Source organism: Mercenaria mercenaria, chromosome 7 (assembly GCF_021730395.1).
Source record: "Mercenaria mercenaria strain notata chromosome 7, MADL_Memer_1, whole genome shotgun sequence".
In the NCBI taxonomy this organism is placed as follows: Eukaryota; Metazoa; Mollusca; class Bivalvia; order Venerida; family Veneridae; genus Mercenaria; species Mercenaria mercenaria.
The window spans coordinates 50077297-50093354 of NC_069367.1; the positions used below are offsets into that span (position 1 = coordinate 50077297).

The following is a 16058-nucleotide window of genomic DNA, read 5'->3' on the forward strand; positions in this document are numbered from 1 at the left end:
AAGAAGATGACCAATGAGCCTTACAATTATAAATTGACATCAAAATGATCAACATTTAAATAAAAGCAGTTCTGAGTTTACTTGGAAAAAAATGAATGTGTACTGTGCATTTGCATTCAGACTACTTTGTTAATATCAGCTATTTATGCGTGAGCGTGCGTGTGTGCGTTAACTCGTATAAATATCTTTGCTTTTGTGCATTATTGGATTTTAAAATAGCCTGGTACAAATAACCAAAATGAGAAGCTGATGTGTTGCGTGCAAAATCTACACTCCAAGCTCAAAGGTCAAGGTCTCCCTTAGAGGCCAACGATATAAGAATATTTTTTTCTTGTCTGCACTTCAACATTTTTATGCATGCATAGGGCAAAATATTCACCATAACAAGTTGCCATGTCACGTATTAGACCCATACCATTATCTTAAAGGACAATGTCACAGAGGTTAGTTATTTAAGGTAATTTTTATTTTTCCGCTCTGTATCTTTCTTTTTTTTGCATGCATGGATTTTCAAATAATTTGGTGAAACATTTCACCCTAAAACGACGACATGTCATTTTAAGGCCCATTCCTCTACCTTGAAATGCCAAGGTCACACTTAGAAGTAAAATGTGTTGCGTCATTTTTAATGTCTGGTCTATAACTTGCTTCCAAAAGATCTTTTTACAGATTTTTTATTATTATTATTACATATATGAATGAGTATTTAGTAACTCACTTGGCACAAACATTTACCATACATGTAACTTGACAGTGTGTTGAGTGCAAGACCTAGACCCCTTGCAAAAAGATTAAGGTCACCCGACCCATAGAGGTCAAAGATTGTACTTCTTTAACTTTGTTTGAATGGATGAATATTCATATAACTTGGCACAAATCTTCACCGTTTCTAGTTCGTTGTAAAACTTATGAATTGATGGATTTGAAGTAGCTCACATGTAACTTCACTGTGTGTTGAGTGCAAGACCTAGACTCCTTATTTGAAAATTAAGGTTACCCTTAAAAGGCAAAGTTTTTACTTCTTTAACTATAAATGATTGGGAGAATATTCATATAACTTGGCACAAATAGTCACTGCAAGCGTGTAAGACCTAGACTCTAGCCCAAATGCCAAGATCACTCTCAGAGGACAAAGATTTTACTTATTTTTTCTTGTTCAATATTTTTGTACACACAAATATTCAAATAACTTGCCATAATAAAACTATGCGTCAAGTGTAAAAACAAAGAAAAATATCAAACAGGGAATGCCACGCACCAAAAACGCAGCCTCCTCAAAACGAAACCCCCAGCACGCAGACGCGTGCACCACACACACATACACACACACACAAGACTTTTTTCCCGAAATCAAAGGTCAAGGTCACATGTACAGGTCGAGGAATTTATTGATTTTATTGTCTGGTTTTAACTTTTGTATATGCATAGAAGGATGTTCATATAACTAGGTAAAGACTTTCATAATAACATTTCAGTCATTTAAAGCTGACATTTTTAGCTCGACTATTCGAAGAATAAGTAGAGCTATCCTACTCACCAAGGCGTCGGCGTCGGCGTCGGTGTCGGCGTCGGCGTCGGCGTCACACCCTGGTTAAGTTTTTCGTACCAGTCCACATTTTGACAAAGTCTTTTGAGATAAAGCTTTGAAACTTTCAACACTTGTTTACCATCACCATGTCCAGTTATAGGCAAGAGTACATAACTCTGTCAAGCATTTTGACTGAATTATGGCCCCTTTTGACTTAGAAATCTTGGTTAAGTTTTTCGTACCAGTTCATATTTTGACAAAGTCTTTTGAGATAAAGCTTTGAAACTTTCAACACTTGTTTACCATCACCATGTCCAGTTATAGGCAAGAGTACATAACTCTGTCAAGCATTTTGACTGAATTATGGCCCCTTTTGACTTAGAAATCTTGGTTAAGTTTTTTGTACCAGTTCATATTTTGACAAAGTCTTTTGAGATAAAGCTTTGAAACTTTCAACACTTATTTACCATCACCATGTCCAGTTGTAGGCAAGAGTACATAACTCCATCAAGCATTTTGACTGAATTATGGCCCCTTTTTGACTTAGAAATCTTGGTTAAGTTTTTCGTACCAGTCCACATTTTGACAAAGTCTTTTGAGATAAAGCTTTGAAACTTTCAACACTTGTTTACCATCACAATATCCAGTTGTAGGCAAGAGTACATAACTCCATCAAGCATTTTGACTGAATTATGGCCCCTTTTGACTTAGAAATCTTGGTTAAGTTTTTCGTACCAGTTTATATTTTGTGTAAAGTGTTTGACATATGGCTTTGAAACTTTTATATCTTGTTCAGTATAATAGTCTCTATCAATAGGCAAGAGTACGTAACTCTCTCCTCTTTTTTGGCTGAATTATGGCCCTTTTTGAACTTGGAAACTGGTTCTGTTTTGTATATGTCCATGTTTTGTCAAGACTATTTGACATATGTCTTTTAAACTTTAAACACTTGTTTATCATTATGATTTCCATCTCTAGGCAAGAGTACATAACTCTGACAACTATTTTGACTGAATTATGGCTCTTTTTGGACTTTCAAATTTGTTCAGTTTTTCTTACAAGTCAGCGTTTTGTCAAAACTATTTGAACTGTGGCTTTGAAACTTTTAACACTAGTTTATCAACATGATTTCCATCTGTAGGCAAGAGTACATAACTCTGTCAACTATTTTGACTGAATTATGGCCCCTTTTGGACTTGGAGATAAGTTAAATTTTTCATATAAGTCCATGTTTTGCCTAACATATAACTTAACATATTTGCCATCATGGTCACACATTGCCATTTAGTGCAAGACTAATCGAAATCCACAAATACAGGAACATTTTTTGTTTAATCCATTTTTTTGTTTAGTCTGAAAATCTATGGAAATATTTTGACCCCATTCTTCAATCAATTCTTCGAATAGTCGAGCGCGCTGTCATCCGACAGCTCTTGTTTCTTTTCTAGTCCGTAACTCCCGTATACGCGATCTATTGTCAAAGTGCCATTACCTACAATGCTCCTAGCTACTCATAGCAGAAGCATCTATATGTCATATGGACGCATTTGTAGTTTTTCATTATTTTTATTTATTTATCGCATTATTGAAGATTTTGTCAATTGTTATATCAGCTGTATAACTCGTTAAAATGATTTCTCAAATTTCAGTCGTTTAAGCGTCCGGTGCAAACTGATCCAACTCCCAGACATATTCCGAAACTGAAATTGTGTTTGAAACCGTTATCAGGAAACTTTATTGGTGGAATTTTACCATTTGGAACTATTTTTATTGAGCTATATTTCATCTTAAACAGTATATGGTAAGTCAAGTCATACTTAGAGGTCATAGATCAAATACCGCTCCCTATCTTCTTAACTACTGAAAGGTATTTCCTAGAATTAGCGTCAGTTGTTAAACGCATCAAGATGATATGCAAAGTGCACAACCCAGGTCACTAGTTCTAAGGGCAAGGTCACACTTTTGAGGTCAAAGATCAGATAACTCAAATTTGTGTTCGTTCCATATCTTCTAAACTGCTGAAATGAATTTCATAAGACTAGCGTCAGTTCTTAACCAAATTAAGGTGATAGGCAAAGCGTACAACCGAGGTCACTAGGTCCAAGGTCACGGTCACACTTAGTATTAAGAAATGGGTGTCTTAGCGGTTGGTCTGTGTAGATAGGTGTCTAAACTTTCCAGTGGGTTTTTGTCCTCGAATTGATTTTACTAATATGTCAAAGAAGTTTCTGAGCTGAGATGAACCAAAGGCTTTATGGAGAGCTTTTGTAACTGACAATGAAATGTCTGTTATTTGTACACCACAGGTTGCGTCATTCCCGGCTATCCACACTTTCTTGTCTGGTCCATTTTGATAATACTTGTATATGCTTATTCATATAGCTTCATAATACAGGCTTTGATGATAACAGTTAAATCATTTAAAGCCGATATTGATGTGAAAGGTCATTTTTGTTTTCCAGTCCATAACTTCTGTATAGCTCACGAATGTCAAGATGATACTGGAGGTCAAGTTTTTTTCCTTTCCGGGCCTTTGAATCTACGACCCGTTAAGGGATTTTAATTTCACTTAGTACAAACGTTCCAAATAATGAGTTTCCATACTTAACTTACAGATCTGTAGCTTAAAGCTCAAAGTCACACTTTAGGGTCGAAGGATATCATGGTATTAACAAGGTCTCTTTCGTATCCTGTCCATAACTGACATTCATCAAGGGACTATACTTGGCGCAAATGTTCCCTATAGTGGGAAGACATACCAGGCACAACACCCAGGGCACTAACTTAAAGGTCAAGGTCGCACTTGGAGGTCAAAGGTCAACAATTTTCAAATTGTAGAGCTTCAGCACTCTATCCACTTGTAAGTTTGTTCCAATCATGCCTCAGGGTGAAAATTGGGCCAATCCTGGGGTGCACTGGGTTTATGTAGACTTGTATTATGTAAGAAGTCTTCTTGTCTAAATCTTGATGCCTAGAGCTTGAATATATTTACGGTGTTCCGTTTGCAAAATCATGAATTTTTATTTAATACTACACCGCGATTCACGATGGTACGATGACGAAAATGTGATGGCACGATGATGAAACAACGATAGTGAAATCGCGATGGTGTGATGGTACGATGATTAAATGTCGGTCGTACCACCGCGTTTTCACCATCGTGCCGTCACGTTATCACATCGTACCATCGCGGTTTCACCATCGTATCATCGCGTTTTCACCATCGTACCATCGCCTTCTGGTTAGAAATGCGTAGTTCCGTGCACTTGTATTTTTGTCAACAATAGATGAATGTATCTCAATGTATTTTATGAGAAGAAATTTTCCATTTAGATTCTGCTGTTTTGCAAAATGTTTTACAAAATGTTCAGTGCTCAGGTCATTAAAACTGTGTAAAATCTTCAATCCCACATCCTTTGTATTTTATATATCCATGAAAGTAAGTAAAAAGCTGGGTGTAATAATCACATGATATTATTCAAACTCAGCTTATTCTTGTTAGGATGTAGAAGGTCCATAGTGCAATGTGAAAATGAGATTATATCAAGTCTGTATTTTACTGATACATGTACATATACTGTACCACCGTGCAAGACCACCGGAAGGCGATGGTACGATGGTGAAAATGCGATGGTACGATGGTGATAACGCGATAGTACGATGGTGAAAACGCGATGACACGAAGGTGAAAACGCGATCGTACGATGGTGATAATGCGATGATACGATGACGAAAACGCGATGGCACGATGGTGAAAACGCTATGTACGATGTTGATGACGCGATGGTACGATGATTCGATGGTAAAAACGCGATGGTACGATGATGAAAACGCGATATTACATCGACATTTCACCATCGTACCATCGCATCATCGCGATTTCATCATCTTGCCATTGCCTTTTCACCATCGTACCATCGTTGTTTCATCATTGTGCCATCGCACCATCGCGTTTTCGTCATCGTACCATCTTGCTTCGCGGTTTAGGGTTTAATAAAAAGTCACGATTGTCCAAACGGAACACCGTATATATAACTAGTGGTCCTCTATCAAGAAATCAATTACTCATTTAATTCTTGATAGCGATAAAAATGCATCATGTCCCTCTTATATTGTGATGCATTCTTACCTAAAGCATTCTTGTTTTCGGATGCATTTTACATGAAGCTTTCTTCTTCTTTTTTACAGCAATTCCTTTATCAGATATATTATTTATTTTCTTTCAAAAAGTCTTATCCTCACATCTGAATGTATTTTGCATTACAGTGCACATAAAGTTTATTACAACTTTGGATTTTCGGCATTGGTGTTTCTTTTAATGGTATTCATTTGCTCTCTGGTGGCTATTCTACTGTGTTATTTTCATCTTTGTGCAGAGGTAAGATAAGAGTATTTGAATTGAATTCATATATGTTATATGTTTAGTATCCTTATTGAATTGATATATTTTTAGCATTTGAATTGATTTAATATGTGTCAGAATTACATGTCCGATATTAGTATATCATTATCCCTTGCCAAAGGCGGAGGGATATAGTTTTTGGCATTGTCCGTCCGTCCATCCGTCCGTCTCTCTGTCCGTCTGAAACCATATCTTTGGCATGGTGTGGATTATTTAATTGAAACATGGTATAAATATTAATTGCTGAATCGAAATACCACCATGCAAACTTCAGTCAGGTTGTATGCGTAACACAAGATTAAATAAGACAAGATTTTGGCCATTTGCAATTATATATATATTCTGCTTTTATTCATTTTTGTCCATCCAGCTCGCGCTTAGCTCAGTAGAGAAAGCGCAGATCTACGGACCGCGGAGTCGATTCCCGGGCGGGCCGTATGTTCTCCGTGACAAATTGATAAAATACATTGTGTCTGAAATCATTCGTCCTCCACCTCTGAATCATGTGGGGAAGTTGACAGTTACTTACGGCGTTAAACCCAAAACAAACAAAAAGAGTCATATCTCATAACTAGTTTGTAGGATTTCAATAAATACGGCTCAGCAAATTTTAGCTGGATCTCTTGAGGAAGAAAACATTTATGTCCCTTAAAAGTTTGTACTGGCATACATGTAGTACATAAATGTTTCATTTTGTGTTTGTGTCCGTCCATATCTCCTACATGGTGTTATATGGCAATGCGGTCCTACAAGTTTAATTCAGACTGGTTGACGAAGACGAGATTTATGGCCCTTTGCAATTATATATTTATAAATATTGTTTTTATTCAATTTCTTGTCGGTCTTGAGTGATACCTCAGAACTGGTTTGTGGGATTTCAATAAAAAAAACTAGCAGAAACGTTGACTGCTACAACGAAATATGGCCCTGCATGCTTGTAGAAGACGTCCGTCTGAAGTTATATCTCAGACATAGTGCAGTATTATGCTTACTATATTGGCCAATTCTTTGCAAATTTAATGTCGTTTTCAGGCCCTTTGCAATTATATATTTATAAATATTGTTTTTATTCAATTTCTTGTCGGTCTTGAGTGATACCTCAGAATTGGTTTGTGGGATTTCAATAAAAAAACTAGCAGAAACGTTGACTGCTACAACGAAATATGGCCCTGCATGCTAGTAGAAGACGTCCGTCTGAAGTTATATCTCAGACATAGTGCAGTATTATGCTTACTATATTGGCCAATTCTTTGCAAATTTAATGTCGTTTTCAGGTCCATCAAGATCTCTGTAACTAAACATTGAAAATTGTGTCTGATCAATAAATTCTGTAAGAGTATAGTATTGCGTCCAAGGTGGAATTCAGGAATTACATGGAGGCCATGGTTTTAGATGTATGTTGGGTTGCTTAGGTCAAAGTCAATATCATCATTTTTATTTACAAGAAATAGAAAATTGGTTTTCTCACGATAACTTAGTTGGGAATCATATTAGCAGACCAAATCTGGTATGAATAGAAACTATCGGCAGGTTTTCTTTTGGGTTTAGGTAGCCGGGGTCAAGGTCATTGTAACTAAATATAGCAAAATTGTTTTCGATCTGTAATTTAGAAGGAGTAGCTTTCATAAAGACTGATATTCAATTGCTTTTAAGTGTTTTTGTAGGCAGAAAATGCTTTTTCAATTGTGAAACCTTTATTCTGTTCTGTTCTGAAACCCGCCCGCTTAGCTCAGTAGGTAAGAGCGTTGGTCTACGGACCGCTGGGTCGCGAGTTCGATCCTCGGGCGGGGCCTATGTTCTCCGTGACTATTTGATAATAGACATTGTGTCTGAAATCATTAGTCCTCCACCTCTGATAATTCATGTGGGGAAGTTGGCAGTTACTTGCGGAGAACAGGTTTGTACTGGTACAGAATCCAGGAACACTGGTTAGGTTAACTGCCCGCCGTTACATGACTGAAATACTGTTGAAAAACGGCGTTAAAACCCAAAACAAAAAAACAAATTATTCTGTTCTGCGGGGGGTACCAGTTCACTGAATTTGCTTGTTCTTTTAAATTTTTTACAATGACTTTTTGGAGATGATAAAAGCTTTATCAGTTATTCACAGAGAATGTAATATTTCAGATACATGTACACATGTTATTAAGTGGGAAAGCCATAAGTAGTTGTACTATTCAGCTGTATGTAATTTCTTATCAGATCTGTAGTTTTATTAAAATGTATGCAGCATACTTTTCTCTAATCCCATTATAAGAGGAACCATAATTTTATATACCTGTTTTGGATAAAACAAACTATTATGTGATGTCGCGTCCGTTTATATATCCGTGATTTTTCTTGTCCGGAGCAAAACTTAGTAACTATTCAAGGTATTATGTCTCCAGCACAACTGTGGTGGGAGACATATTGATTTACTCCTGTCCGTGTGTGTGTGTGTGCCAGTAAGTCCTCAATCAAGTTCGATAACTAGCCGAATCGACCCAGGCATTTCAGAATTTTAGCCCTTGAATTACCTAAACTGCTGATGCCAGTGATACAGATTTTGGTGCATAGTTGACTACGATACACACTGAAAAGCCATTTACTCCACAACCTGCTCCAAATCTGTCATAGGCGTAATTTCTGTGAGTAAACTGTATATAAAGACAGAATTACAATTCAATGGGAGACATGCGCTTTTCACAAAAGCAGCTATAGTTGACTTTAACTTGGAATATCGGTATAGGTTGTTATGAGATGACATGCAGAGCGCAAGAAACGGTCAAGTAGGTCAAAGGTCAATGTCACAAATGTGGCTCATATGTCAAATCTGTCCTTCATTTTTCAAGTCCGGAGCACTACATAATAACCATTCAACGTTCGAGGTATTGGCGTCAAATTTTGGATATAGGTAGGTGGTAATGAGATGATGCGCATAGTGCATGAATTGTGTTGATCGGTCAGAGTCAGAGCATGGTGACGGTCAGATCTGTCTATCATGTTTCATGTCAAGAACTTAACTTAATAATCCTTCAAGGTAGTGTCTTCAGACGAAACAAAGCTAGGTGGCGATGAGAAGATGTGCAGAGCACATCAAAAGGGTCATTAGGTCAAAGTCACAAATTAAGTTCAAACGTCAAATCAGTCCTTCATATTTTCATGTCTAAAAACTGTTGAAGGTATTAACTTTGAAATATAGGTAGGAGATGGTGATACAATGTACAGAGTGCAACACTCCATTTGCTCACCCTCACCCACCTACATATTTACCCCACCCACTTCATAAAAATCACTTATATTTCCTTGAGGCTTAATATCCAGTCAGCACCGCTACACAAAACCCTCAAACCCTTTTACTTCCTCCTCCTCTAAAACTTTGGTAGTATATTGTCACGCTTCGTGGAGCTTTTTTGGTAACCATAGTGATAAACGTGTTGTTTTGTGATTGTTAATAGTATCTTTCAGTAAAAACACAAACTTACCTCATGTTTACAATTTTATTAACTGTCAAACTGTTGCATGTTTTTGACCGCATATAACTGAAACAAATTTCATGTTAATTCTTGAAGGACTATCGGTGGTGGTGGCGGGCCTTTCTGAATACTGGTTTTACATCAGTGTACTTTTTCATCTACTGCATCTATTACTATGTGCAATGGACAGAAGTACAAGGGGTTGTTTCCGCATTCATTTTCTTCGGATACATGCTGATTGTTGCGTTCCTGCTATTTCTGATAACTGGTGAGTTGTTTCGTGTAAATGTAAATTTTAGATGAAATATAACTACATCATAATAAAATTATTATATTTCGTTAACACAATATTGAAGTGTTTGAATGTTTTAATTAAGAAAATAAGATGCCTTTTAGTGCGTTAAGATCGGTATAAACCTCATTATGGCTTCTTGGAAATCCGTGCGATTCTTAGATGCTTTGCATCGCAATAAGTCTGAACGCATAACTGAATAGCATTCAATCCTTTTATTTACATGTTCACAGTTTCCTGTAGCAAAAAAGGCGGTTTGCCTTCTATGAGTAACAGAAACGGGATTTTGATATTTTTCAAATCTAAACGGAACAGCTAAATGCAACCATCGTTGTTATATTGTAATTTGCCTTTCTATGATTTTTATTTGAAATGTCTTTTAACCCAGGAAAGATCATAACGTTGTGTCAATTCAGTTTTCATCGTCAAAGTCAGAAAAGTTAGTTTTTGTTTTAATTTAATGGTGTTTTTAGTGTTCATTTTTGAAAGAACAATGACATTTTTAACCAGGTTTTCAACGAAAACCTGAGTTATTAGATTGGGGTATGTCGTTGGTCGGGCGGGCGGGCGGCGTCAAACTGGTGTTTCCGGTCAATAACTTTTGTTTCGGTAAAGATATTTGAATAAAACTTGGTATGTATGTAGCTTATATCAAGACAAAGGCTGGGATTGATTTTGGGGTTTCTGGGGTCAAGGTCAAGGTCACTGTTACTTAAAATAGAAAAAGGGTTTCCGGTCAATAACTTAACTTAGGAATGAGCTATCATGATGAAACTTGGTGTATAGAAAACTTATATAAAGTAGCTTGGGATTGATTTTGGGGTTTCTGGGATCAAGGTCAAGGTCATTGTTACTAAAGTTAGGGTTAGGGTTTAGGGTTAGGGTTAGGGTTGTGCTTTAAAGTGATGCACTGTGATTCAGTATACTTTTTTATTCTTATGAAGGTCAAGGTCATTGTCACTAAAGTTAGGTTTAGGGTTAGGGTTAGGGTTGTGCTTTAAAGTGGTGCACTGTGATTCAGTATATTTTTTTATTCTTATGAAAAGTGTTGAAAACCTGGTTTCGTGGCATTGCCGCGTTTCTTGTGTTCACGTTTTTAATAATGATTTCAAACTGCGTGAGCAGTCTCATGGAAAGGGTATATAGTATTACACCTGTGTTATTTATACAAACATAAATGCCTATTTCTTTCTATACAAAATATAGAGTGAATGTAGAGACATCGTTCTAAATACTTTACAAAAGTGTTCAAATATCGTACAAGCAAACATTTCTTTTCGTTTCAGGAACCATCGGTTTCATTTCCTGCTTTTGGTTCGTTAGAAAGGTCTATGGCAGTGTGAGGGGGCAGAACATGTGGTCAACTAAAGGGTCTAAAGTGAACTCTTCGTGATGAACAAATATATATATGATGTTGACTGACACAAGCATTAAGAAAACTAAATAATTTATTTAGGAAAATGAAACATTTTAGTTCGACTATACGATACGAAGTAAATGGAGAGCTATCCTACTCGCCCTGGCGCCGGCTTCATTCCGTGTCCAGACCTTGAAGTTTTATGCACTTTCTCTTTTAGTCCACCATCATTATTATGGTGGGCTATTCAAATCACTCTGTGTCCGTGATCCGTCGTCCTTCCGTCCCTCCGTCCGTTAACAATTTCTCCTTATCGCATCTCCTCGGAAACTACTAGGAGGATTTTGACCAAACTTTGCCAGAATGAGTATTGATACCCTAGTTGCGTTCCCCTGAAAATCAGACTGGTTCAACAATTTTTGAGTGAGTTATGCCTGTATAATTTACATAGATTTATATAGGGAAAAACTTTGAAAATCTTCATGTCCAAAACCACAGGGCCTAGGACTTTGATATTTGGCATGTAGCATACTAGTAATCTAGCGGTCTTCTACCATTGTCCAAATTATTTCCCTAGGGTTAAATATGGTCCCGCCCCGGGGGTCACATGGTTTATGTAGACTTCTATAGGGAAAAACTTTAAAAATCTTCTTGTCTTAACCTACAACATTCAAATTTGGACCTTATGTATAGTTTTGAGTGGCTACATTAACCTTGACATGAGTTGGCCTTGATCTTGATCTAGTGACTACTTTCACATTTCTGTAGCTACAGCCTTCAAATTTGGACCACTACATAGGTTTTGTATCGAAATAAACTTTGACCTTGACATTGATCTAGTGACATACTTCCACATTTAATTTGGACCACATGCATAGTTTTGTGTTCCGAAATTAAAAATTTGACCTTGATTTTGACCTAATGACCTACTTTCACATTTCTCCAGCTACAGGCTTCAAATTTAGACCACGTGCATAGTTTTGTATACTGAAATGAACTTTGACCTTGAGATTGACCTAGTGACCTACTTTCACATTTCTGTAGCTACAGACTTCAAATTTGGACTACATGCTAGGTTTGTTGTACAGAAAAACTTTGACCTTGACATTGACCTAGTGACCTACTTTCACAGTTTTGAAGCTACAGGCTTCAAATTTGGACCACATGCATAATTTTGTGTTCCGAAAAGAAATTTGACCTTGATTTTGACCTAGTGACATACTTTCAAATTTCTGAAGCTACAGGCTTCAAATTTGGATCACATGCATAGTTTTTTGCACCGAGAAAAACTTTGACTTTGATATTGACCTAGTGACCTACTTTCAAATTTTTGAAGCTAAGGCTTCAAATTTGGACCACATGCATAATTTTGTGTTCCGAAATTAAATTTGACCTTGATTTTGACCTAGTGACCTACTTTTTCATTTCTCAAGCTACAGCCTTCAAATTTGGACGACATGCATAGTTTTGTGTACGGAAATAAACTTTGCTTTTGAGATTGACCTAGTGACCAACTTTAACATTTCTGAAGCTACAGGCTTCAAATTTGGACCACATGCATATTTTTGTGTTCTGAATTGAAATTTGACATTGATTTTTACCTAGTACCTACTTTCACACTGGTCAAGCTACAGCCTCCAAATTTGAAGCACATGCATCGTTTTGTATACCGAAATGAACTTTTACCTTGAAATTGATTTAGTGACCTACTTTCACATTTCTCAAGCTAAAGCTTTCAAATTTGGACCACATGCATGGACCATATGCACAGTGTTATGTACCTTGATTTTGACTTTGAGCTAGTCTTGACATTTTGAACATTCAAAAATGGCTCAGTGGTGGGCGCCAAGATCACTCTGTGATCTCTTTTTACCTAGAATTTCAGGTTAAAGTGTAGGTGCACTTTCACTCTATCACAGTTGTTAATAACCGGATTTGATTCAAACCTAAAATGGGTGTTCCACATCATCACTCACATCATATAACACAAGGTCCATAACTGTGGCACCAATTTTTCATGAATTATGCCCCTTTTGTCTTAGAATTTTAGGTTAATGTTGATGCATTTTCACTATATCTCTCTTATTACAGTAGAAATTTGATTCAAGCTTGAGATTTGTTCCATATCCCCACATAATTTAACAAAAAATCCATAACTCTGGCACCAATATTTCATGAATTCTGTCTCCTTTTTATGTTAAATTTCATGTTAAAGTTTTGATACATTCTATAACTGTTATTACCAAACAGATTCGATTGAAACTTAAAATAGTTTACCACATCATCATTCACATCATATGGTACAAGGACGATAATTCTTGCACCAATATATCATGCATAATGCCCCCTTTTTACTTTGAATTTCAGATAAATGTTAGTGCTCTTTCACTACATAGTTGTTATAACTTAGTGTATTTGATTTGAAGTTAAAAATAGCTCTTCCACAACATTGTCATATGACACAAGGTCCATAACTCTGGCACATATATTTTGAGAATACACAGAATTTCAGTTTCATTTTGATGCTATTTTCACCAGATCTGTTCTTATTCAGTGGATTTGATTCAAACTTTTGTTACACATTGTCACCCGTATCGTATGACACAAGGTTCATAATGCTGGCACCAAAATGCTACGAGTTATGCCCCCTTTTTACTAGAATTCCAGGTTCAAGCTTTGATGCATTTTTGCTCTTTCTTAGTTATTACTGAATAGATTTTATTCAAACTTAAGATTGTTGTTTCACATTATGTGCCGCATGATATAGCACATGATACGTTGCTCTTGCAGATATTTTCTATGAATTATGTCTCTTTTTATACTAATTGTTTTACACTTAAATCTCTATCTCTGTTATTACTAAATACATTTGATACAGACTTAAGTCATTGTCCAATATCTTCATCCACATTGGACTCATGAAACACTCCAGTGACAGCTCCAGCTTCCTCAGATGTGCCAAGTTTCATCATCCAACATCGAAATAGTCGAGCGCTGTCTGTTGCGACAGCCCTTGTTTTCTTTATCATGACCAGATGTCGATAAACTGAACATTTAGAATTCTAGTGAAATATTTAAATACACAGTTTAGTGAAATATCAGTCTATTGTAATTGAGAACATTATCAGTTATACATAATAATTATGTTCTCATAATGCGACAGCTAAAGTCATTGATATTTGTACATGTTTGAATTGATAAAAACATTTCAGAAAACATTAATTTTATTTTCTTGATTTCTATATTACAGAAACAAATCAATTAAAACATTTTGAAATAATTGGTGAAACTGAACATTTTTTGTTGATTTTCTTTAGTACTTAAGTTTATGTATTATTTTGTAGGATAATGAACATTTTTATTGATACACATAAGCTTATACATATATGTATTTTATTTACTGAATTAAATCATTTTTGTGTATTTTTCTTACCACCTAAGTTTGTATGTAGGCTGTTTTTGTTCATATTTCTTAACACTTCAGTTTATTTTCTTTATTTTCTACCTAATAAACATGATTAACACTGAAGACTTAAGAAATTCAGTTGTGATTGTGATTATTCGCCAATATGAATATTAATCAGAAACCGCTCAAATGGTGAATGTCGATGAAAAATAAGAAAAGTTGTTATTTCCTGTACTTTCAAAGAGAGCAGCTTTCTTAGATATTTATGTAGAACATTTTCGAAATTGAGAAAGTGTTTTCGACAGTTAGGGATTAGCCATTTGTCAAAGTTAAATCAATTGTTTCTAAGCGATTAAAACAAAAACATATGTGTTCTTTGAAAAAAAGTGTGGAAAAAATGCTTAAGCTACGTTAGTTACACTTTAAAATGTTTTTAAAAAGCAGGAATGTAGCTGTACTTATCACATTACTGCCAAATATGTTGACTAAAGCTTTCTGTGGTGTCGGTACGCTCGTACTATACAGGTTTCATACATTTATCTATGCAGGCTCTTGCCAAATTCCTATGGTTCTTTGTTGTTGCATTTTAGTTAGCTTTTTATACATTTAAAATATTTTAAAGATACTTACTTTATTTAAGTTTTCTCATATTCAACAGAAACGGGAATGGTTATATACCAGTATTAAAGTAAAATACAAATATAATCTTTTTTCAATGTATTAAATTGTAGTCCATCTGGCTGTAGTTATTTTTTTTTTCATTTTGCAAAAAAAGAGAAAGTATTTCCATTTATTCAATGAGCAAAGGTTTCTTATGAAAATTATACAAGACTTGAATCAAAATAATTTCATTTGAAGTTTGTAGTAGTTGTGTTGGTCGCACATGACTTGTTTGTTTATTTATGTACTTCAAAGCAAGATGTGCTTTTAAAGTATATTTACACTTAATTATAGTACTGTGTGTTGTAATAATGTCTATGGGTTTTTATGCCCCCGAAGGGAGGCATATAGTTTTAGAACCGTCTGTCAGTCTGTCGGTCTGTCAGTCTGTCCGCAATTTTCGTGTCCGGTCCATATCTTTGTCATCCATGGATAGATTTTCAAATAACTTGGCATGAATGTGTACCACAGTAAGACGACGTGTCGCGTGCAAGACCCAGGTCCGTAGCTCAAAGGTCAAGGTCACACTTAGACGTTAAAGGTCATTTTTCATGATAGTGCATTCGTGTCCGGTCCATATCTTTGTCATCCATGGATGGATTTTCAAATAACTTGGCATGAATGTGTACCACACTAAGACGACGTGTCGCGCGCAAGACCCAGGTCCGTAGCTCAAAGGTCAAGGTCACACTTAGACGTTAAAGGTCATTTTTCATGATAGGGCATTCGTGTCCGGTCCATATCTTTGTCATCCATGGATGGATTTTCAAATAACTTGGCATGAATGTGTACCACAGTAAGACGACATGTCGCGCGCAAGACCCAGGTCCGTAGCTCAAAAGTCAAGGTCACACTTAGACGTTAAAGGTCATAATTCATGAAAGTGCAATGATGGGCATGTCCGGTCCATATCTTTGTCATTCATGCATGGATTTTAAAATAACTACGCATGAATGTG

General features: G+C 36.0%; 1 pseudogene; it reads left to right on the plus strand.

Annotated features, from left to right (window-relative positions):
- The window catches only part of LOC123554201 (transmembrane 9 superfamily member 2-like), a 58687-nt pseudogene extending 43100 nt beyond the window's left edge, over window positions 1-15587 (plus strand).
- Window positions 15588-16058: the final 471 nt, after the last annotated feature.